This window comes from Bombina bombina, chromosome 5 (assembly GCF_027579735.1).
Source record: "Bombina bombina isolate aBomBom1 chromosome 5, aBomBom1.pri, whole genome shotgun sequence".
Taxonomy (NCBI): Eukaryota; Metazoa; Chordata; class Amphibia; order Anura; family Bombinatoridae; genus Bombina; species Bombina bombina.
Window position 1 is genome coordinate 887,798,221 of NC_069503.1, and position 24,046 is coordinate 887,822,266.

The window sequence follows — 24,046 nt, forward strand, 5'->3', positions numbered from 1 at the left end:
TAGGTTTATCCAAATGTTGTATTTCTAAAGATCATATACAGTTATTGTTGTTGGCTTTGGTAGGGGAGAGTGGTTAATAGTTAATATCTAACAATATTAATGGTACTTTACCTTACAGCTAGTTTCCCCCTATGTTTTAAAAATTGAGTTAGTTGGCAACTCCTCTGTTCTATAGGTTCCCCCAGAACTAATTGATGTTATTTCAGAAACCTCAATATGTTATTTTTTATTTTATATTTCTTTTGTTTAAGTTATTCTTCTCTAACGTCTTTGCTTTCTCTACCCTACAGTTATTCATTCTACTTATCCTTCTCTTCTCTCCCCTTGTGCCTTCCCCAAGTGGACCACAGACACACCCAGTAACCCAACGGATGAGAGTGCTTTTTCAGAGAGGTGATTCGTTACTAGAGGCTGGTGAGCTCTTACAAACACAATACACTTCATCACTATTCCTTACAATTAATAATCAAACAATTCCATTTGTCACACACTAATGACTCCGACTAATATAGTTCTACTCTCCCATAACGCAAGAGGTCTAAATTCAGATGCAAAACGTAGGAAAGCCTTATCTCAATACACACGCTTGGGTGCTAACGTCATTTTCTTACAAGAAACTCATTTTGAGTCTAATCATATTCCCAAATACTGGACGAATCAATACCCAACACACTTTCATTCTACTACAGATAAAAAGAAGAGAGGGGTTTCTATCCTTCTCCACTCCTCCTTAAATTTTATTCACAAAGAATCCATAATAGATAAAGAGGGCAGATACCTAATCATTAAGGGCCACATTAACGAAGTGGAAATTATTTTTTGCAACATCTATGCCCCAAACGAAAAGCAAGACAAATTCATTAATAAAATCTCACACCTTCTCACAAACTGGAACTCGGCTAGAATATTTCTAGCAGGAGACTTTAATGTCTCCCTCTACATGAAATTTCCTCAGTCACAAATCCGACCCACACAATCACAAATTAGAAACAACAGAAAAACTAAATCTATTTCCAGTACTCTGGAAGGACATAATGTTCTTGACTCTTGGACTGCGCTATATGGCATCACTTCAGATCACACTTTCTACTCAACAGCACACCGAAAATATTTCAAGCTAGATTACATTTTCCTGAGCCAAACCCTAATTTCCAATCTGGTATCCTCCTCCATTCATCCTTGTGTGTGGTCTGATCATTCCATAATAGTAGCTAAAATAACAGGGCTTCTTCCCCCAAACAATGCAAGAAGCTGGACTTATGACCCCACACTTATGAAAAATCCCCAACATAAAGATCGTATTTTCAAACAGATGATGGAATTCTGGAATATTAATACAGATTCCATCAATAACCCGATTCAGATTTGGGCAGCCCATAAATCGGTGTTAAGAGGTTTCCTAATCCAACTAAAGTCAAAATCAAAAAGGGAAACACAGTTACTATTACAGACACTACACAAGGAGATAGCTACACTAGAGAAACAACATAGACTTACCTGCTCACCCAAGGTATATAAAACATTGCAAAATCAACGCCAAAAACTAGATAAATTATTAAATGACCAGTCACTTAGAGCCGGATTAAGACTACAAACCAAATACTATATATACGCCAATAAACCAGATCGTTATCTAGCCAATAAAATTAGAGATAGGATCAAAGATATTTCCATTCCCTTCTTACGCATAAATGCATGTGAATCTACATCCCACCCAAAAGTAATTGTAGACACTTTTGCCAACTATTATAGTTCTTTATACAATGGCAAGAAAGTTTCCAAATCGGAACAAACTTCCTGTCTCCTGAATAGATTTCTGGAGGAAGCCACTCTGCCCCAAATTGACCAACAAGATTTGGCAACTCTTAACTCAGACATCAGTGCAAGTGAGGTACAGAGAGTTATCCAAGATCTGAAACCTGGTAAAGCAGCGGGCCCAGATGGCTTTTCAGGCGAGTACTATAAACTATTTAAATCCTTTCTCATACCTCACCTAGTCAAATTTAGCAATCATATACTTCAAGGACATACTATTCCCTCAGAACTTTTAGATGCCAAAATTATAGTCCTCCCTAAGCCGGGCAAGGACAGGTCCCTCTGTCATAATTATAGACCAATTTCCCTCATTAACCAAGATTTAAAAATTTTTACCAAAATTCTGGCCAACCGATTAAAACACTTGCTCCCAAAACTAATTCACCCAGACCAGGTTGGCTTCATTAAAAATAGGGAAGCTCCAGATAATATCAGAAGGATGATATCATTAATAGATTATTTGCATATTTCTAAAACGCCTTCTCTGTTGTTATCCCTGGACGCAGAGAAGGCGTTTGACAGGGTCGACTGGGAGTACATGCAAGCTGTACTACATACCATGGGCTTTAGGGGTTCTTTTATTACAGCGATCCAGAGTATATATTCATATCCCTCGGCATGCGTTAAGGCAATGGGACACCAATCTGACAGATTTGCGGTCTTAAATGGGACGAGACAGGGTTGTCCTTTATCCCCTCTCCTTTTTGCTGTTTGCATAGAGCCCCTGGCACAACACATTAGGAACTCCCCAGACATTACGGGTATTAAAATAGGACAATCAGTTTACAAACTCACTCTTTTTGCAGATGACGTTTTGCTCTCCCTAACCAAACCCCTTATATCTCTGCCAAATTTATACAACACCCTTAGGAACTTCTCCACTATATCTGGTTACAAAGTGAACCTTGAAAAATGTGAAGCCATGCCTCTTGCTATTCCAGACCACACAAAAAAATTGATAGAACTAAACTTTGAGTTTAATTGGGTAAAACATCATCTCAAATATCTAGGGATCAACCTTACAAAACACTCATCAGAACTTTACCAAACCAACTATCCTCCAATTTATAAAGTAATCAAACAGGACCTCACTAAATGGAGCAAACTGAGATTTTCTTGGTTTGGACGTCTATCTGCGATCAAAATGTCTGTGTTACCAAAGATTTTATATTTATTTCGGACCCTACCGATAGGCATCCCGAATTGTGATCTAGACAATCTCCAAGCTTGCATTAACAATTTTATAAGAGGGACTAAAAAAGCTAGAATTCCTAAACCAATATTTACGAGACATAGGCAACTGGGAGGCCTGGGCGCACCAAATCTCAGACACTACTTCCAAGCAGCTAGGTTAGCCCAAACTACTCTCCTTAACAAAACGGAAGATGAGATAAGATGGACCACGTTGGAGTCAGACATAAATAAACTATATCCTCAAGAGCTGGCTCTGTGGGACCCACATAGAGCTCAAACCCAAAAACTTAATAAATTCCCAATTACAGATTACATGCTCAAAGCTTGGTCCACTCTTGTTTCGTCTCTCAAAATTCTCCCTAACAGATCCCTCAAGACCCCCCTAAAAGTAATCATACCTTCAGAACAGATCCCAGCTATACAGAAGTGGGAAAACAGAGGTCTTTATAGGATCGCAGACTTAGTAGACAAAGGCAAATTAATGACATACACACAACTTCAGGATAAACTGTCTCCTTCCAAATTACATTGGTTTCTATATCTTCAGATATCCTCCATCATACATAAATACCTACCTTCATTGACTGGTCACAAATTCACTCCCTTAGAAATAATTTGTAGCTCCTCATCCAGACCTAGAAAAACTATTTCACAATTATACCAACTAATTCAATCTTCCACACAAATCACTAAAACAAGCCTTCAGCTCAAATGGGAGGCCGACCTCAATACAGAAATTGATATTTCCGACTGGAATAACTTAATATATAATGCGAGTAAAGGCCTGTTGAGTGCTGACATGCAGGAAAATTGCCTTAAAACAATTTTCAGATGGTATCTCACTCCAATTATCACCTCTCATTCCATTAAACGGGGGTCCAAGCTCTGTTACAGGGGGTGTGAAGTCGAAGGTACATACAAACACATGTGGTGGGACTGCTCTTACTCTAAAATAATCTGGAATAAATTATCACTCCTTTTAAGTACGATACTAGATAGCCCCATTCAGTTGTCAATGAACCAAGCCCTATTGAATGTACGCTTAAGGCAGTTTAATAAATACATTAATCAATTTATCAAAATTTTATGTACAGCTACACGTATATGTATAGCCCGTCACTGGAAGGAGGGGGCTCCCCCCTGGGACAAAATTTTACATAAAATTAGGCACATATACAATATGTCCGCACAAGCAGCAATATTACAAGACACTCAGGAAGCTTTTCACAAAGTCTGGTTTTATTGGATCACACATGACTCCGTATAATACTGTTTGAATTGTCAATATACCCAATACAGCAGAGATCTTATATGCCTTTATACATCCGTTGGTTAATCATAATATTATCCTTATTGATGAAAATTCCACTGGGTGTGTCATGGTCGGAAGGCACTATTTTCTTACTCTTCTTCATCTTCCCCTCTTATCTTCTTCTCTTCCCCCTTTGATTTTCCCAACTTTTCTCTGTACTCCCTTTGTATTCAAGATCTTCATACATTTTTTGGTTAAGATGGGAATGAGAGGGTGTCCTTACCCCACTCTGGTCCCCCAGACAAACTGACAGACAAGATGCATGATAGCTGTTGTTTAAGGAGTAATCGACCAAGTAATTCCATCTATATAGCGATACAAATGTAAATGTTTTAAATGCTTCTAGGAAATCTTAGTTACTGTCTACTAATATTGGTCTCATTGATCTATCTGTCATTAAGTGGCTATGTCTTCTGTGAAGGTCTTGTTTATTCTTTTGTATTGTTTAAATATCAATAAAAAATTATTTTAAATAAAATTACGGATGGGGAGCTGTGGACTCTTTCCATCAGAAGAAAAGGAAATTATCAGGTAAGCAGAATTTATGTTTTTCTTCTTAAATGGAAAAAGTCCACAGCTGCATTCATTACTTTTGGGAAAACAATACCTAAGCTATAGAGGACACTGAATGCCAAGACGGGAGGGTACAATAGGCGGCCCATACTAAGAGCACCAGGCCTGAACCCCAACCGAATAAAAAAATCGTCCGAAGCCGAGAAAAAAATTCAAAGGAAAAGCCCCAGTGACAACGACTCACAGCTAGTCAAGAGCCAAACTAGAGACCGCAAAACGGACTCGACTGAGCCAACGGTCCCCAAGAGACATCGTCGCCCAACAGAACCAGCCGAATTCCCCAAGGGAAAGAAGGCAAAGGAGGACCGAGAAAACCGAAAGGTCCACTAATACAAAAAATAGCACCTCCAAGAGTGGGCCCAGCTCACAGAGACCCAAATGGACCCAAACAGGGAAGGAGGCCACGCCTATACCCGGCGAAACCCGGGATAATACCAGGCATGAAGACAGAGGACGTCTCCCCAACATCTTGCAAGCATGTAATGCAACGAAAGAGGCAAAGCCCTACCAGCGCCCCCATAGAATATTAAAGTATTTGAGCGTGAAAAAGTGTGTAATTGACCCAGACGAAAACCCCAAGTATGAGAACACAGAGTCCATAACAGGACGATACAGAGGGAGCTTGCAAGTAAGAAGAAGAAGCAGTCATCAAGAAACAGACCGCACCAAACAGCCCCTCGACAAAGGGCACGCTCCAGGCAACCTAAGTCGCCAGAACTACTCACAGGTCCCAAAAAAAGGGGAACACAAGCCTCCATCGAGGCCCCCCGAGGAGATTATACACTCAGAACCGAAGGAAGAGTAAACCCTCTCCTACTAAAGGAGCAAGGAGAAAGGAAAAACCATCTCCTAGCAGACTGAGCTATCAGGATAGACTCAACAAGCTCACACATCCAAAGTATACTGCGACCCTTAGACCGCTCAGACATCCTGACCTGCAGACCCACAATCAGCTGGACCAACCCAGCCACAGGGATCCAATACAGGGGAACAAAAGAATCCTGAAACTGGTACAGGAACGAGCGTAAAGATGGCAGAGCCATTCCCCCAGAGTACAAGTACAACCCGACTCTAAAAACAGACAAGGCCATAGACCTAAGGATCTATCAAAACAAGGCTCCACAGTCTGACTTGGAGCCAGCAAGACTCCAGGTGGAACCAATTCCACCCCCCACTTCCCGACCAGGAGAAGCCCCATGTAAGGACTCCATCTCCATAGGAAGGAGAATATCCCTTAAAGAAAAAGGGAAGGCCCAAAGCCACCAGCTAATTGGGAAGAAAATTCCCCAACGCAAATGTCCTAGAAAGGGCCCCTTATAAGTAGCTCACCAAACAGAGGGACAGCCAACCCATTCGCCTGCAGAGCAGAGAATCCACGGGTACACCGGCAAACTGACAGGGAAACACAACCCTAAGGCGCACCAGAAATTGGAATCCAACGCCAGCAGCTGGGTATAAACCCACAACCCTTGAGGCGCAAGCCACTCAGCTAACCCCTAGATGACATGGGTTACTTTGTTGTAAAGAGTAATAAATACTCTGAAAACCAGGCCAACCCTGATCCGGTCAAGTAGATGGAGCAAGAACATAGTCAAAGATCCCACTACTGTGGGACACCCTGACCAGCCCTGAGATCCAAAATAACCCAAAACTGGGACAGGAAAAAGGAGCGAAGTCACAGAAGAGGAAGTCTCAGGGAGAAAAACAGGTCCGGGCGCCTAATAGTTCAGGCAACTATACCCTGGAACTAAACACCCCAACTGACCAAAAAGCCAGACAAAGGGAAGGATGCATTTCCAGAGAATCCGGATAGCGAAGAGAACTCGAAATCCCAGACCAAAGGAAGGAACCACCCCTAGCTAAAGTCCAACTCAACAAGGAGCAAGACTAGAAGTTGACTGAAAGGACTTACCAAGGCCTCAGGACAACAGAAGGGATACCTCAAGGTCCACAAAACCCTACTAGCAGGGCTAGTCTCCCCATCACCTCCACACAGGGAAGAGAAAGGCGCTAAACCTTTCCAGCTCCGGCAAACCCCGAGCTAAACAAGTCCCTACAGGGATCAACCAACATCCGGAACGCAGATCCCTAAAAGGAGATCTAACTCACCCGGAGACAATGGTCTCATAACTAAGATAGACCCTACGCGGGTCGGAGTAAAAACTGTATCTAGAAACAGCATATACGCACCCCCATAAGGTGCCAAAATTTGCAACAAGTTTTAAAATAGAAAACCTTCCGCATGCTGTACAGCTATCCATACAAGCTGTTGGATAAAGCCCAATAGGACCATCCAGAAGCCTAACACTGAAGGCCAAACCACTCCTCAGTGGCAACGTGTCATTACGCCCGCTAGCCCTCCCCCATATGGAGGAGGAAACTCTAGGTTCTGATGAAATCAGATGTCAGATAAAATGACTCAGTGGAACCATCCCTGCAAGGTCATCTATGACTGAAGGCTATAAGGACTGACCATCCTTTCCTGCCTCGCGACCCACAGGTCCTCTAGAATGCTTAGTTGAACATAGAAACAAGGATAACTTAAGCACTCAGCACTACTACCGAACTGGTCTGGCAGAACAGCGCCACGTGTCTGAACAGTCCCAAAACCAAATGAACCCAACAGGACCAGCCTGTACTCAGGGTCCTAAGCGGCAAGCTGTATAAATTCCCACATAGGGGAAAAACAAAAAAATAGACATTATTAAATATATGACTAACATGTCCAAACAACTTTCGGAGAAGTAACAAAGAGAATCGATCCCAGATGGTTCCCGAAGGAAAACACAAATAAAAGACATCCCATCGGATACAACATAAAATATAAGGCAACCCGAAGGTTAACGACCAAAAGACACAGGCCTATCTTTCAAAAAAAAAAAAACTGGGAAAGATCTCAAATAAAAGACAAACAGGAAATAACCCCACATGTCTAATGAGGTGCACCATTCGAATTATCAGACTGAAAGTTCCCATATCTGTTAACAATAGGGTCATTCATTAACTGAAAAAGATGTCTAAGCAGCATGCTAAGGCGCGCAATTCTGTAACGAAAGGCACAACACTCCGGAACAGTTGCACCCGTGGGGAACTGTAGAGGCCCACCCCAAGGCGTAAGACCTGGGACAATAGGGCACGAGCACAATCCCAAATAAACATCTTGATTCTGCTAAATATCTTGACCATCGCTAACATTATCTGGAAGCGAAAATGTGCTGCAACCTCCAGGGGGAGCCCGCCACGCTGTATGGGGAAACCATAAACTGGGTTAGCCGCATGTGTAGAAGTATGAATTGGTAGGAAACTCGCCTCTTGGAGGATGGGGCACCCAGAGGCGGATGGCTCAGCAGATCCCTGATTCTCGGAAAAAAAACTGGTCGACATGTGTCAACGAGGCCAATCCGGATTCATCACCGGACACAGAATCTGAAATCAAAATAGTCTCGGTATCAGAATCCTCCGTAACTGAATCTGAAATGTGTACAGTCTCAGCATCAGAGTCCTCCATAACTGGATAGAGGAAATATCAATATGGACTAAAGTAATAAACCAAAAACGGCACCTGACACCCACAATGGCTGGGCCACTCACCACCTCCTATGACCAGACACCTGCGGACTAGAATAGTCTCTTCGCCACACGGTCAGGAATGCGGAAATGGGGAACAGAAGCACGCCCGAACACAAGGTGAACCGTACAGTCAAAAAAAGCGCGCCCAACCAAAAGGCTGCGTCACTTCCAAGGGCCTCAGAGTTCCAACCACGAGCCCAGAAACATCACACATAAGCAGGTTGAATCGCATAACAAACATGATTAATAACCCCCCTGTTCAATAACTAAGAGACACTCACTGAGACCCTTATGTTACATAGTAGGACCCGCAAGGTGTTGTAGCCTCTCTGGAAAAAATTCACACTGCAGTACATTGACGATAAAGTAAAATGAAATGATCTTACCGGAATCTATGCCGTGGAACAGGAACACAGCCTTTCAAGTGTGACGAATAGTGGCATCGATTCCACCATGGACTTGAGAGAAGAAAGCAGGGAGTGGAGTGAAGTTCGACAATGCAGATTGCTTGAGGAGCTGTATGAGTCGGGATGGTTTCGCAGAGAGACTCTCCCTGCATCTCCGGGCTCACTGAGAGACTGACAGGACTACTTAAAACTCCTGTCCCATGCCGAAGAGTACTACCCTCCATAAGAGATAAAAACAAAAATTTAAATTTCTGACATGAAAGGCAAAGAATGACTGGGGGATGAGGGGAGTGGGGGCTGCGAGTCAGTGTCACTGGGGCTTTTCCTTTGAAATTTTTTCTTGGCTTTGGACGAAGCGGGATTTTTTATTGGGTTGGGGTTCAGGCCTGGTGCTCTCAGTATGGGCCGCCTATTGTACCCTCCTGTCATGGCATTCAGTGTCCTCTATAGCTTAGGTATTGTTTTCCCAAAAGTAATGAATGCAGCTGTGGACTCTTTCCATTTAAGAAGAAAAACATAAATTATGCTTACCTGATAATTTCCTTTTCTTCTGATTGAAAGAGTCCACAGCTCCCTACCCGTAATTTTATGTGGGGCGTCCTTATATCTTCTGGCACCTTTTCACCCTGATATTTCTTCTACTGTTCCTTGTTCCTCTGCAAAATGACTGGGGGATGAGGGGAGTGGGAGGAGTATTTAAAGGGACATAATGCTAAATCACTTGAAACTGATGCAGTATAACTGTAAAAAGCTGACAGGAAAATATCACCTAAACATCTCTATGTAAAAAAGGAAGATATTTTACCTCACAATCTCCTCAGCTCAGCAGAGTAAGTTCTGTGTAAAAAGTTATACTTCACCTGCTCCCAGCTGCAGGTAAAAAAAAAAAAAAAAAAAAAATGAACAGCAGCCAATCAGCATCAGCAGTGCTGAGGTCATGAACTCTTACTGTGATCTCATGAGATTTGACTTAACTCTCATGAGATTTCATAGTAAGCTTCCTTTACCTGATTGGTGAAATAATATGAGAGTTCACGAGGCTCATCCCCTAAGCTGTCCTACGACAGACACACTAAAATGCTGCTTAGAAATCCTTTACAATGGGAGGTGGCTACTGAGGAACTTTTGAGGTAAAATATCTTTCTTTTTTACATAGAGATGTTCAGGAGATATTTTCTAGTCAGCTTTTTACAGCTATGCTGCATCACTTTCAAGTGTTTAAACATTTGGGTATTATGGCCCTTTAAGCCTTTGGCTGGGGTGTCTTTGCCTCCTCCTGGTGGCCAGGTTCTTATTTCCCAAAAGTAATGAATGCAGCTGTGGACTCTTTCCATTTAAAAAGAAAATAGTATACATCATCTTATCTAAATTCCGGAGTGTATTCTCAATTTACAGAACATGATACCATCAGGTAACATACAGATCTTATATACAAATGAAATACGAGATAAGGCGAATCACACTGTAACGCTGAAAGCTCAGAAACTCTTCGAGCAGAAGAAATAGCAACCAAAAACAGAACTTTCCAAGATAACAATTTAATATCTATGGAATGTATAGGTTCAAACGGAACCCCTTGAAGAACTTGAAGAACTAAATTTAAACTGCAGGGAGGAGTAATTGGTCTAAATACAGGCTTAATTCTAGATTTTAATTCTAGAGCCTGACAAAAAGACTGAACATCTGGCACACCTGCCAAACGCTTGTGAAACAAAATTGACAAAGCAGAAATGTGTCCCTTTAAAGAACTTGCTGATAACCCTTTCTCCAATCCTTCTTGGAGAAAAGACAGAATCCTAGGAATCCTAACTTTACTCCACGAGTAACCCTTGGATTCACACCAATAAAGATATTTACGCCATATCTTATGATAGATCTTTCTAGTGACAGGCTTTCTAGCCTGTATCAAAGTATTGATCAGAGAAACCTCGCTTAGATAAAATCAAGCGTTCAATCTCCACGCAGTCAGCTGCAGAGAAATTAGATTTGGATGTTGGAAAGGACCTTGAATGAGAAGGTCCTGTTTCAAAGGAAGTTTCCACGGTGGCAGAGAGGACATGTCCACTAAATCCGCATACCAAGTCCTGCGTGGCCACGCAGGCGCTATCAGGATTACTGAAGCTCTCTCCTGTTTGATTTGAGCAATCACGCGTGGAAGGAGAGGAAACGGTGGAAACACATAAGCTAGGCTGAATGACCAAGGCACTGCCAAGGCATCTATCAGTTCGGCCTGAGGATCCCTCGACCTGGATCCATATCTTGGAAGCTTGGCATTCTGTCGAGATGCCATCAGATCCAATTCCGGTCTGCCCCATCGAAGAATCAGTGAGGCAAACACCTCCGGGTGGAGTTCCCACTCTCTCGGATGAAAGGTCTGTCAACTTAGAAAATCCGCTTCCCAGTTCTCTACTCCTGGGATGTAGATTGCCGACAGATAACAAGAGTGGGCCTCCGCCCATCGGATTATCTTGGATACTTCTATCATCGCTAAAAATTGAAGAAAGTCCAAGCTGCAGCAGCACTGTGTAAAAAGGTTTTTATTCAAGCCAAAAAGTTAGTAATAATATTAGTATTATTGAGATTTTAGAAAAGCATTGCAATGATACTAAGGTGAATAGAAAAGTGAATTTCACTAAAAAGTATAAAAATGCCTTAAAGAAATTGAGTGATAATAAGGGGATTATCATTAAGAAAGCGGACAAGGGAGGTGCAACTGTCCTTTTGGATAAGGAGTTTTATGTCCAGGAGATTAAACAACAATTGACAGATGAAAAGGTGTACAAATTGTTACCAAAAAATCCTAAGTTTAAAATTAAGAAAGAAATAGAGAACTGTGTATCTAAGGCAGAAAGAGGAGGAGTTATTGGACAGGATGTGGCTAGATTCCTATTGGAGACTGAAGAAATAACACCTGTCCTATATACTTTACCTAAAATTCATAAGGACAAGGTAGCTCCACCAGGACGCACAATAGTGGCTGGAATCGGGTCAATCCTGTCCAATGCATGCATCTTTCTAGACAAATATTGAAGACCATTTGTGGGATCTAATTCCCACATAAGGGATACAGGTGACTTTTTGAATAAAATACAGGGTCTTGAATTAAGTGAGGGTAAAGGTATCTTGTACAGTAAGGATGTAGTAAGTTTGTACACATCCATTACACATGAAGCAGATATTGGAGCGGTTAACAGAATGCTTAGCAATGATGCAGGGATAAGTGAGATGCAGAGACATTTTATAATTGAACTGCTAGGTATTGTACTAAGATGCAATTACTTCCTTTCCAGGATGAATATTTTCTGCAACTCCAGGGCACAGCCATGGGTTCCAATGTCCCCCCAACATATGCGAACATTTTCATGAATGTGTTTGAAGAACATGTGGTATATAGCCACCCTTTATTTATTCAGTATGGCGCAACATGGTGGCGCTATATAGATGATGTGTTCGGTATGTGGTTGGGCGACATTGGAACACTGGAAAAGTTTTTTGAGGACTTAAATAATGCCACCCTGAATATTAAATTTAAACTCGTCCATAGTGAAGAAAGGATTAATTTTTTAGATACCAAAGTGTATAAGTCTGGAAATTTGTTGTCAGTAGACCTGTACAGAAAGGAAACAGATTGCGACAACTTATTGCATTATAATAGTGCACATCCGCCCACTTTCACTAGATCTCTGCCAAAAAGCCAGTTCTTGAGTGTGAGGCGCATAGTATCAGATGAGAGTTTGGCATTGGAGAGGCTTAGTGAGATTGGGAATGCATTTACTAAGAGAAGTTATCCATCTAAACTAATACAGGAGGGCATAAATTGTGCATTGGGAACTCCTAGACAAAAGTTGCTAGAAAAAAAAGAGAAAGTGAAAGAACAAATAGATAGGATGGTGTTTGTGAGCAAGTTCTCTCCTCTCAGTAATAGAATACAAGGGATTATAAGGAAGCATTGGAGTGTACTAAGTGATTGCAATCCTAATGTGAAAGAATTTCAAGTATTGCCAATGCCAGCATACAGGAGAGGTAAAAATCTTAAAGATACCCTTGTAAGGGCTGACATAGGATCAAGTAAGATAAAAGTGCAGAGATACATTGACAAGAAGAACAATGGTTGCTTTCCCTGCCTAAATTGTACTAACTGTAATAATATAGTGCGGGGTTCTACATTTTCCCACCCACGTACAGGCAACAAATTTTGGATTAGGGGGTATTTTACCTGCAATACAGAATTTGCAGTTTATCTAATCAAATGCCCATGTGGGTGGGGCTATGTAGGAGAGACCACCCGTAAGGTGCGAGAAAGGTTGAATCAACATAAAAGCAGTATAAGGACAGGTGTCTTAGATGCACCTGTGGCCCATCACTTTTTGACAGTTGGATATAGTCTTAGTCAAGTAAGATTTCAAATTATAGATCATGTTGAGAAACCTAGGAGAGGGGGGCAATAGGGAGAAAAATCTTAAACAAAGAGAATTGTTCTGGATCTATACACTAGGTACTATGTGGCCAGGAGGCATGAATAGAGAGATGGATTGGAGTATTTTCTGAATGACTATCCCTTTAATCTATGTGAGAAAGATATCATTGAGATTTAAATAAGAAAAGTTATTGGGGATAATAAATCATTAGACACCCCTGCTTTAGGGTGTCTATACTGTGTATATATGATGACAAAGAAAATTGTATACTTGGTAATTGCATGAAAATTGCTGTTTTATTTGCATAGTATATTGAATAAGAGGTTTGTGCACACTAGAGGGAGTTGATAAATTAATTGAAGTAGATAGGTGAAGACAGGTGTTTCTGTAATTAAGTGGGAGGGGTTATGGGTATTTTAAGCCCGTTTGTGTCAGTGTAATTTTATACATGATTAAGGACATTGGTCCGAAACGTTAGTACTAACTTTTTGGCTTGAATAAAAACGTTTTTACACAGTGCTGCTGCAGCTTGGACTTTCTTAAATTTTTACTGGGTTCTGGTATAGACCCTAGCAGCTTGCACGGACCAAAAACCTCACTGAGTGCTGAACAGTAATTTGTTATTGGATCTATCATCGCTAAGGAACTCCTTGTTCCCCCCTGATGATTGATTTATGCCACAGTCGTGATGTTGTCCGACTGGAATCTGATGAATTTGTTGGAAGCCAACTGAGGCCACGCCTGAAGCGCATTGAATATTGCTCTCAGTTCCAGAATATTGATTGGAAGTAGAGACTCCACCTGAGTCCAAACACCCTGAGCCTTCAGGGAATTCCAGACTGCACCCCAGCCCAGAAGGATGGCGTCCGTTGTCACTATCACCCACGAGGGTCTGTGGAAACAAGTCCCCTGGGACAGATGATCCGGTGACACCCACCAAAGAATAGAGTCTCTGGTCTCTTGATCTAGATTTATCTGAGGAGATAAATCCGCATAATCCCCATTCCACTGTCCGAGCATGCACAGCTGCAGTTGTCTGAGATGAAAGCGAGCAAACTGAATGATGTCCATTGCCGCTACCATTAATCCAATTACCTCCATACACTGAGCCACTCAAGGCCAAGGAATGGACTGAAGTGCTCGGCAAGTATTTACAATCTTTGATTTTCTGACCTCCGTCAGAAATATTTTCATGTTTACCGAGTCTATCAGAGTTCCCAAGAAGGGGACCCTTATCTGTGGAACTAGTGAACTCTTCTCTATGTTCACCTTCCAACCGTGAGTTCTCAGGAAAGACAACACTGTGTCTGTGTGAGATTTTGTCAGTTGATAAGTTGACGCCTGGATCAGAATATCATCCAGATAAGGCGCCACTGCTATGCCTCGCGGTCTGAGAACCGCCAGAAGAGACCCTAGAACCTTTGTGAAGATTCTGGGTGCTGTGGCCAAACAGAAGGGAAGAGCCACAAACTGATAATTTTTGTCCAGGAAGGCAAACCTTAGAAACTGATGATGATCCTTGTGGATAGGAATATGAAGGTAAGCATCCTTCAAGTCCACGGTAGTCATATATTGACCCTCCTGGATCATTGGTAAAATTGTTTGAATAGTCTCCATCTTGAACGATGGGACTCTGAGAAACTTGTTTAGACAAAAATGGGTCTGAAAGTTCCTCTTTTTTGGGAACCACAAAAAGATTTGAGTAAAACCCCTGCCCTTGTTCCGATTTTGGAACGGGACAAATTACTCCCATGGTAGAGAGGTCTTTTACAGAGCGTAAGAACGCCTCTCTTTTTATCTGGTCTACAGATAATCTTGAAAGATGAAATCTCCCTCTTGGGAGAAAATCCTTGAATTCCAGTTGATACCCGTGGGTCACTATTTCCAGCGCCCAGGGGTCCTGAACATCTCTTGCCCAAGCCTGGGCAAAGAAAGAAAGTCTGCCCCCTACTAGATCCGGTCCCGGATCGGGGGCCGCCCCTTCATGCTGTCTTTGTAGCAGCAGCGGGCTTCTTGGATTGTTTACCTTTATTCAAGTTCTGGTTGGGTCTCCAGACTGACTTAGATTGGGTAAAATTCCCTTCCTGCTTTGTGGAGGAAGAGGAAGCAGAAGGTCCTCATTTAAAATTCCGAAAGGAACGAAAATTATTATGGCCTTTACCTCCTGTAATGTAAGAAATTATGTCCTTCAATTGAGGCCCGAAAAGGGTCTTACCTTTAAAGGGAATAGCTAAAAGCTTATGTTTTGATGACACATCAGCAGACCAAGATTTGAGCCACAACGCTCTACGCACTAGAATAGCAAATCCTACATTTTTCGCCGCTACTTTAGCAATTTGAAAAGCGGCATCAGTAATAATAGAATTAACTAGCTTGAGAGCCTTAATTCTATCCAAAATGTCATCTAACGGAGTCTCAACCTTCAGAGACTCTTCCAGAGCATCAAACCAAAAAGCTGCTGCAGTAGTTACTGGAACAATGCAAGCCGTAGGTTGTAAAAGAAAACCCTGATTAATAAATAATTTCTTTAGAAGACCCTCTAATTTTTAATCCATAGGGTCTTTGAAAGCACAACTGTCCTCAATGGGTATAGTTGTACGCTTAGCCAGGGTAGATATAGCTTCCTCTACCTTAGGGACCATTTGCCACGAGTCCCTAATGGTGTCTGATATGGGAAACTTTTTCTTAAAATTAGGAGGGGGAGAAAACGGTATACCTGGTCTATCCCATTCCTTTTTTATAATTTCCGAAATTCTTTTAGGAACCGGAAAAAACAGAATTTATGTTTACCTGATAAATTTCTTTCTCCAACGGTGTGTCCGGTCCACGGCGTCATCCTTACTTGTGGGATATTCTCTTCCCCAACAGGAAATGGCAAAGAGCCCAGCAAAGCTGGTCACATGATCCCTCCTAGGCTCCGCCTACCCCAGTCATTCGACCGACGTTAAGGAGGAATAATTGCATAGGAGAAACCATATGGTACCGTGGTGACTGTAGTTAAAGAAAATAAAATATCAGACCTGATTAAAAAAACCAGGGCGGGCCGTGGACCGGACACACCGTTGGAGAAAGAAATTTATCAGGTAAACATAAATTCTGTTTTCTCCAACATAGGTGTGTCCGGTCCACGGCGTCATCCTTACTTGTGGGAACCAATACCAAAGCTTTAGGACACGGATGAAGGGAGGGAGCAAATCAGGTCACCTAAATGGAAGGCACCACGGCTTGCAAAACCTTTCTCCCAAAAATAGCCTCAGAAGAAGCAAAAGTATCAAACTTGTAAAATTTGGTAAAAGTGTGCAGAGAAGACCAAGTCGCTGCCCTACATATCTGATCAACAGAAGCCTCGTTCTTGAAGGCCCATGTGGAAGCCACAGCCCTAGTGGAATGAGCTGTGATTCTTTCGGGAGGCTGCCGTCCAGCAGTCTCGTAAGCCAATCTGATGATGCTTTTAATCCAAAAAGAGAGAGAGGTAGAAGTTGCTTTTTGACCTCTCCTTTTACCTGAATAAACAACAAACAAGGAAGATGTTTGTCTAAAATCCTTTGTAGCATCTAAATAGAATTTTAGAGCGCGAACAACATCCAAATTGTGCAACAAACGTTCCTTCTTTGAAACTGGTTTTGGACACAGAGAAGGTACGATAATCTCCTGGTTAATGTTTTTGTTAGAAACAACCTTTGGAAGAAAACCAGGTTTAGTACGTAAAACCACCTTATCTGCATGGAACACCAGATAAGGAGGAGAACACTGCAGAGCAGATAATTCTGAGACTCTTCTAGCAGAAGAAATCGCAACTAAAAACAAAACTTTCCAAGATAATAACTTAATATCAACGGAATGTAAGGGTTCAAACGGAACCCCCTGAAGAACTGAAAGAACTAAATTGAGACTCCAAGGAGGAGTCAAAGGTTTGTAAACAGGCTTGATTCTAACCAGAGCCTGAACAAAGGCTTGAACATCTGGCACAGCTGCCAGCTTTTTGTGAAGTAATACCGACAAGGCAGAAATCTGTCCCTTCAGGGAACTTGCAGATAATCCTTTTTCCAATCCTTCTTGAAGGAAGGATAGAATCCTAGGAATCTTAACCTTGTCCCAAGGGAATCCTTTAGATTCACACCAAGAGAAATATTTTTTCCAAATTTTGTGGTAAATCTTTCTAGTCACAGGCTTTCTGGCCTGAACAAGAGTATCGATCACAGAATCTGAGAATCCTCGCTTCGATAAAATCAAGCGTTCAATCTCCAAGCAGTCAGCTGGAGTGAAACCAGGTTCGGATGTTCGAACGGACCCTGAACAAGAAGGTCTCGTCTCAAAGGTAGCTTCCAAGGTGGAGCCGATGACATATTCACCAGATCTGCATACCAAGTCCTGCGTGGCCACGCAGGAGCTATCAAGATCACCGACGCCCTCTCCTGCTTGATCCTGGCTATCAGCCTGGGGATGAGAGGAAATGGCGGGAACACATAAGCTAGTTTGAAGGTCCAAGGTGCTACTAGTGCATCCACTAGAGCCGCCTTGGGATCCCTGGATCTGGCCCCGTAGCAAGGAACTTTGAAGTTCTGACGAGAGGCCATCAGATCCATGTCTGGAATGCCCCACAGGTGAGTGACTTGGGCAAAGATTTCCGGATGGAGTTCCCACTCCCCCGGATGCAATGTCTGCCGACTCAGAAAATCCGCTTCCCAATTTTCCACTCCTGGGATGTGGATAGCAGACAGGTGGCAGGAGTGAGACTCCGCCCAAAGAATAATTTTGGTTACTTCTTCCATCGCTAGGGAACTCCTTGTTCCCCCCTGATGGTTGATGTACGCAACAGTTGTCATGTTGTCTGATTGAAACCGTATGAACCTGGTCCTCGCAAGCTGGGGCCAGGCCTGGAGCGCATTGAATATCGCTCTCAGTTCCAGAATATTTATCGGTAGAAGAGATTCTTCCCGAGACCAAAGACCCTGAGCTTTCAGGGATTCCCAGACCGCGCCCCAGCCTATCAGACTGGCGTCGGTCGTGACAATGACCCACTCTGGTCTGTGGAACATCATCCCTTGAGACAGATTGTCCAGGGACAGCCACCAACGGAGTGAGTCTCTGGTCCTCTGATTTACTTGTATCTTCGGAGACAAGTCTGTATAGTCCCCATTCCACTGACTGAGCATGCACAGTTGTAATGGTCTTAGATGAATGCGCGCAAAAGGAACTATGTCCATCGCCGCCACCATCAACCCGATCACTTCCATGCACTGAGCTATGGAAGGAAGAGGAACGGAATGAAGTATCCGACAAGAGTCCAGAAGCTTTGTTTTTCTGGCCTCTGTTAGAAAGATCCTCATTTCTAAGGAGTCTATAATTGTTCCCAAGAAGGGAACCCTTGTTGACGGGGATAGAGAACTCTTTTCCACGTTCCCTTTCCAGCCGTGAGATCTGAGAAAGGCCAGGACAATGTCCGTGTGAGCCTTTGCTTGAGGAAGGGACGACGCTTGAATCAGAATGTCGTCCAGGTAAGGTACTACTGCAATGCCCCTTGGTCTTAGCACCGCTAGAAGGGACCCTAGTACCTTTGTGAAAATCCTTGGAGCAGTGGCTAATCCGAAAGGAAGCGCCACGAACTGGTAATGTTTGTCCAGGAATGCAAACCTTAGGAACCGATGATGTTCCTTGTGGATAGGAATATGTAGATACGCATCCTTTAAATCCACCGTGGTCATAAATTGACCTTCCTGGATGGAAGGAAGGATAGTTCGAATGGTTTCCATCTTGAACGATGGGACCTTGAGAAATTTGTTTAAGATCTTGAGATCTAGGATTGGTCTGAACGTTCCCTCTTTTTTGGGAACTATGAACAGATTGGAGTAGAACCCCATCCCTTGTTCTCTTAATGGAACAGGATGAATCACTCCCATTTTTAACAGGTCTTCTACACAATGTAAGAACGCCTGTCTTTTTATGTGGTCTGAAGACAACTGCGACTTGTGGAACCTCCCCCTTGGGGGAAGTCCCTTGAATTCCAGAAGATAACCCTGGGAGACTATTTCTAGCGCCCAAGGATCCAGAACATCTCTTGCCCAAGCCTGAGCGAAGAGAGAGAGTCTGCCCCCCACCAGATCCGGTCCCGGATCGGGGGCCAATATTTCATGCTGTCTTGGTAGCAGTGGCAGGTTTCTTGGCCTGCTTTCCCTTGTTCCAGCCTTGCATTGGTCTCCAAGCTGGCTTGGCCTGAGAAGTATTACCCTCTTGCTTAGAGGGCGTAGCACCTTGGGCTGGTCCGTTTTTACGAAAGGGACAAAAATTAGGTCTATTTTTTGCCTTGAAGGGCCGATCCTGAGGAAGGGCGTGGCCCTTACCCCCAGTGATATCAGAGATAATCTCTTTCAAGTCAGGACCAAACAGCGTTTTCCCCTTGAAAGGAATGTTTAGTAGCTTGTTCTTGGAAGACGCATCAGCCGACCAAGATTTCAACCAAAGCGCTCTGCGCGCCACAATAGCAAACCCAGAGTTCTTAGCCGCTAACTTAGCCAATTGCAAAGAGGCGTCTAGAGTGAAAGAATTAGCCAATTTGAGAGCATTGATTCTGTCCATAATCTCCTCATAAGGAGGAGAGTCACTATCGAGCACCTTAAGCAGTTCATCAAACCAGAAATATGCGGCTGTAGTGACAGGGACAATGCATGAAATGGGTTGTAGAAGGTAACCCTGCTGAACAAACATCTTTTTAAGCAAACCTTCTAATTTTTTATCCATAGGATCTTTGAAAGCACAACTATCCTCTATGGGAATAGTGGTGCGTTTGTTTAAAGTAGAAACCGCTCCCTCGACCTTGGGGACTGACTGCCATAAGTCCTTTCTGGGGTCGACCATAGGAAACAATTTTTTAAATATGGGGGGAGGGACGAAAGGAATACCGGGCCTTTCCCATTCTTTATTAACAATGTCCGCCACCCGCTTGGGTATAGGAAAAGCTTCTGGGAGCCCCGGCACCTCTAGGAACTTGTCCATTTTACATAGTTTCTCTGGGATGACTAAATTTTCACAATCATCCAGAGTGGATAATACCTCCTTAAGCAAAATGCGGAGATGTTCCAATTTAAATTTAAATGTAATCACATCAGATTCAGCCTGCTGAGAAATGTTCCCTAAATCAGTAATTTCTCCCTCAGACAAAACCTCCCTGGCCCCCTCAGATTGGGTTAGGGGCCCTTCAGAGATATTAATATCAGCGTCGTCATGCTCTTCAGTAACTAAAACAGAGCAGCCACGCTTACGCTGACAAGGGTTCATTTTGGCTAAAATGTTTTTGACAGAATTATCCATTACAGCCGTTAATTGTTGCATAGTAAGGAGTATTGGCGCGCTAGATGTACTAGGGGCCTCCTGAGTGGGCAAGACTCGTGTAGACGAAGGAGGGAATGATGCAGTACCATGCTTACTCCCCTCACTTGAGGAATCATCTTGGGCATCATTGTCATTATCACATAAATCACATTTATTTAAATGAATAGGAATTCTGGCTTCCCCACATTCAGAACACAGTCTATCTGGTAGTTCAGACATGTTAAACAGGCATAAACTTGATCAGAAAGTACAAAAAACGTTTTAAAATAAAACCGTTACTGTCACTTTAAATTTTAAACTGAACACACTTTATTACTGCAATTGCGAAAAAACATGAAGGAATTGTTCAAATTTCACCAAATTTTCACCACAGCGTCTTAAAGCCTTGAAAATATTGCACACCAATTTTGGAAGCTTTAACCCTTAAAATAACGGAACCGGAGCCGTTTTAAGCTTTAAACCCCTTTACAGTCCCTGGTATCTGCTTTGCTGAGACCCAACCAAACCCAAAGGGGAATACGATACCAAATGACGCCTTCAGAAGTCTTTTAAAAGTATCAGAGCTCCTCTCACATGCGACTGCATGCCATGCCTCTCAAAAACAAGTGCGCAACACCGGCGCGAAAATGAGACTCTGCCTATGCTTTGGGAAAGCCCCTAAAGAATAAGGTGTCTAAAACAGTGCCTGCCGATATAATTAATCAAAATACCCAGAATAAATGATTCCTCAAGGCTAAATAAGTGTTAATATCAATCGATTTAGCCCAAAAAAAGTCTACAGTTTAAATAAGCCCTTGTGAAGCCCTTATTTACAATCGTAATAAACATGGCTTACCGGATCCCATAGGGAAAATGACAGCTTCCAGCATTACATCGTCTTGTTAGAATGTGTCATACCTCAAGCAGCAAGAGACTGCAAACTGTTCCCCCAACTGAAGTTAATTGCTCTCAACAGTCCTGTGTGGAACAGCCATGGATTTTAGTTACGGTTGCTAAAATCATTTTCCTCATACAAACAGAATTCTTCATCTCTTTTCTGTTTCTGAGTAAATAGTACGTACCAGCACTATTTGAAAATAACAAACTCTTGATTGAATAATGAAAAACTACAGTTAAACACTAAAAAACTCTAAGCCATCTCCGTGGAGATGTTGCCTGTACAACGGCAAAGAGAATGACTGGGGTAGGCGGAGCCTAGGAGGGATCATGTGACCAGCTTTGCTGGGCTCTTTGCCATTTCCTGTTGGGGAAGAGAATATCCCACAAGTAAGGATGACGCCGTGGACCGGACACACCTATGTTGGAGAAATATCAGTGTAAGTAGGCACCTCTAGATATTTGTTCATCTTACACAATTTCTCTGGTGGTATCACAATAGGGTCACAATCATACAGAGTCACTAAAACCTCCCGAAGTAACAGGCGGAGGTGTTCAAGCTTAAATTTAAAGGACATAACATTCAAATCTGTCTGAGGTAACACATTCCCTGAGTCTGAAATCTCTCCCTCAGACAGCAATTCCCTGACCCCCAACTCAGAACACTGTGAGGGTACATCGGAAATAGCTAATAAAGCATCAGAGGATTCAGTATTCACATTAATACCTGACCTACTGCGTTTACCCTGCAACACTGGTAATTTAGATAATACCTCTGTAAGGGTAGTTGACATCACTGCAGCCATCTCCTGCAGAGTAAAGGAATTAGACGCACTAGAAGTACTTGGCGTCGCTTGTGTGGGCGTTAAAGGTTGTGGCACTTGGGGAGAATTGGATAGCATATCCTGATTCTCTTCAGACTGAGAATCATGCTTAGGCACACTTTCTTGACCTAAAATATGGTCTTTACAATGTAAGGCCCTTTCAGTACAAGAGGTACACAATGTAAGAGGGGGTTCCACAATAGCTTTTAAACACATAGAACAATGAGATTCCTCAATGTCAGACATGTTGAACAGACTAGTAATATCCACAGAAGTCGTTAAACACTTTATTTATTGCTTTAAATAAATTTTGAAAAACGTGTACTGCGCCTTTAAGGAATAAAAAGAGCACAATTTTCCCAAAACTGCTTCAAAAACGTTAATTTGCTCTAAAAATTAACTGAAACTCATTAATGGCTCCAAAAATTATTGCACCCCAGGAGTAAGGGGAGAAATGGACCTCTAAAGGTAACTTAAAGGGACACTCAGCTTAAATTACATTTTCATGATTCAGATACAGCATGTAATTTTAAACAACTTTCCAATTTACTTCCATAAAAAAAAATGTGCACAGTCTTTTATATTTATAATTTTTGAGTCACCAGATCCTACTGAGCATGTGCAAGAATTCACAGACTATACGTATATGCATTTGTGATTGGCTGATTGCTATCACATGGTACAAGGGGAGTGGAAATATACATAACTTTGAAATTTGTTATAAAAAAAATCTACTACTCATTTGAAGTTCAGACTAAGTGCTATTGCATTGTCTTGTTATCTTGCATTTGTTGATTTTGCAAATCTAATGTGTTGACTGGTCCTTTAAATCACAAAAATGTCAATTTTTACAAAAATACCCTCTGCACCTCACCACAGCTCTGCTGAGGCGCCTACCTGCCCCCAGGGTACTTCAAAATGACTCGCCAACAATCCGGACCAGAGAATCACTTGTCCAGGAGCAACCGGAGTTACTGGTTGCTGCTTCTCAGCCAGAAGGAAGTGCGCATCTGAGCGTGCAAAGTTAAGCCCCGCCCATCATGGCCGATGTTCGAATAGGCCTCAAACAACCGCATGGAGAAGCAGTTTTTTAAGCAAACTAAGTGGAACATAAAAAAACCAACAACATATCCAGTATAGCCACACCGGTTATTTAGTGCCAACAAAAAAACGATCAACAGTTTCTGCCTCTCCCAGTGTCTAATGTTATGCCCATTATATGATTGTTAACAGAAATAAAACATAGGTCTCCAGTAACACCCCTCTGTTTAACAGGTCTACTGCTTACCCCATTCCCTACAGGGAAATAAATGCCAGCCAGTTCTGATCTATCAAGTCTCCTCAGAAATAAAAGGCTGCACATACCTCAATGCTGCTTGTAGCATTAAACCGTTCTCCACACTGAAGATGTCTCTTGTGTTACCTTCAGAAGTCTTGTGGAAACAAACATGGATCTTAGTTACAGCTGCTAAGATCATCAACCTCAGGGCAGAAGTCTTCTTCCATATCCCCCTGAGGGAAATAGTAATCACCGGTACCATTTAAAATAAAAAACTTCTTGATTGAAGAAACTAAAATTAACATCTCACTTTACCTCTTCCTAGTATAACACAGGCAAAGAGAATGACTGGGGGTGGAGGGGAAGGGAGGAGCTATATATACAGCTCTGCTGTGGTGCTCTTTGCCACTTCCTGTTAGCAGGAGGATAATATCCCACAAGGATGAAAT

At 42.4% G+C, this 24,046-nt stretch overlaps 1 protein-coding gene across 1 annotated transcript in view; it reads right to left on the reverse strand.

The window, feature by feature from the left end:
- Positions 1 to 24,046, reverse strand: part of RB1CC1 (RB1 inducible coiled-coil 1) — a gene marked incomplete in the record, with an annotated part of 595,085 nt that overhangs the window by 457,397 nt on the left and 113,642 nt on the right.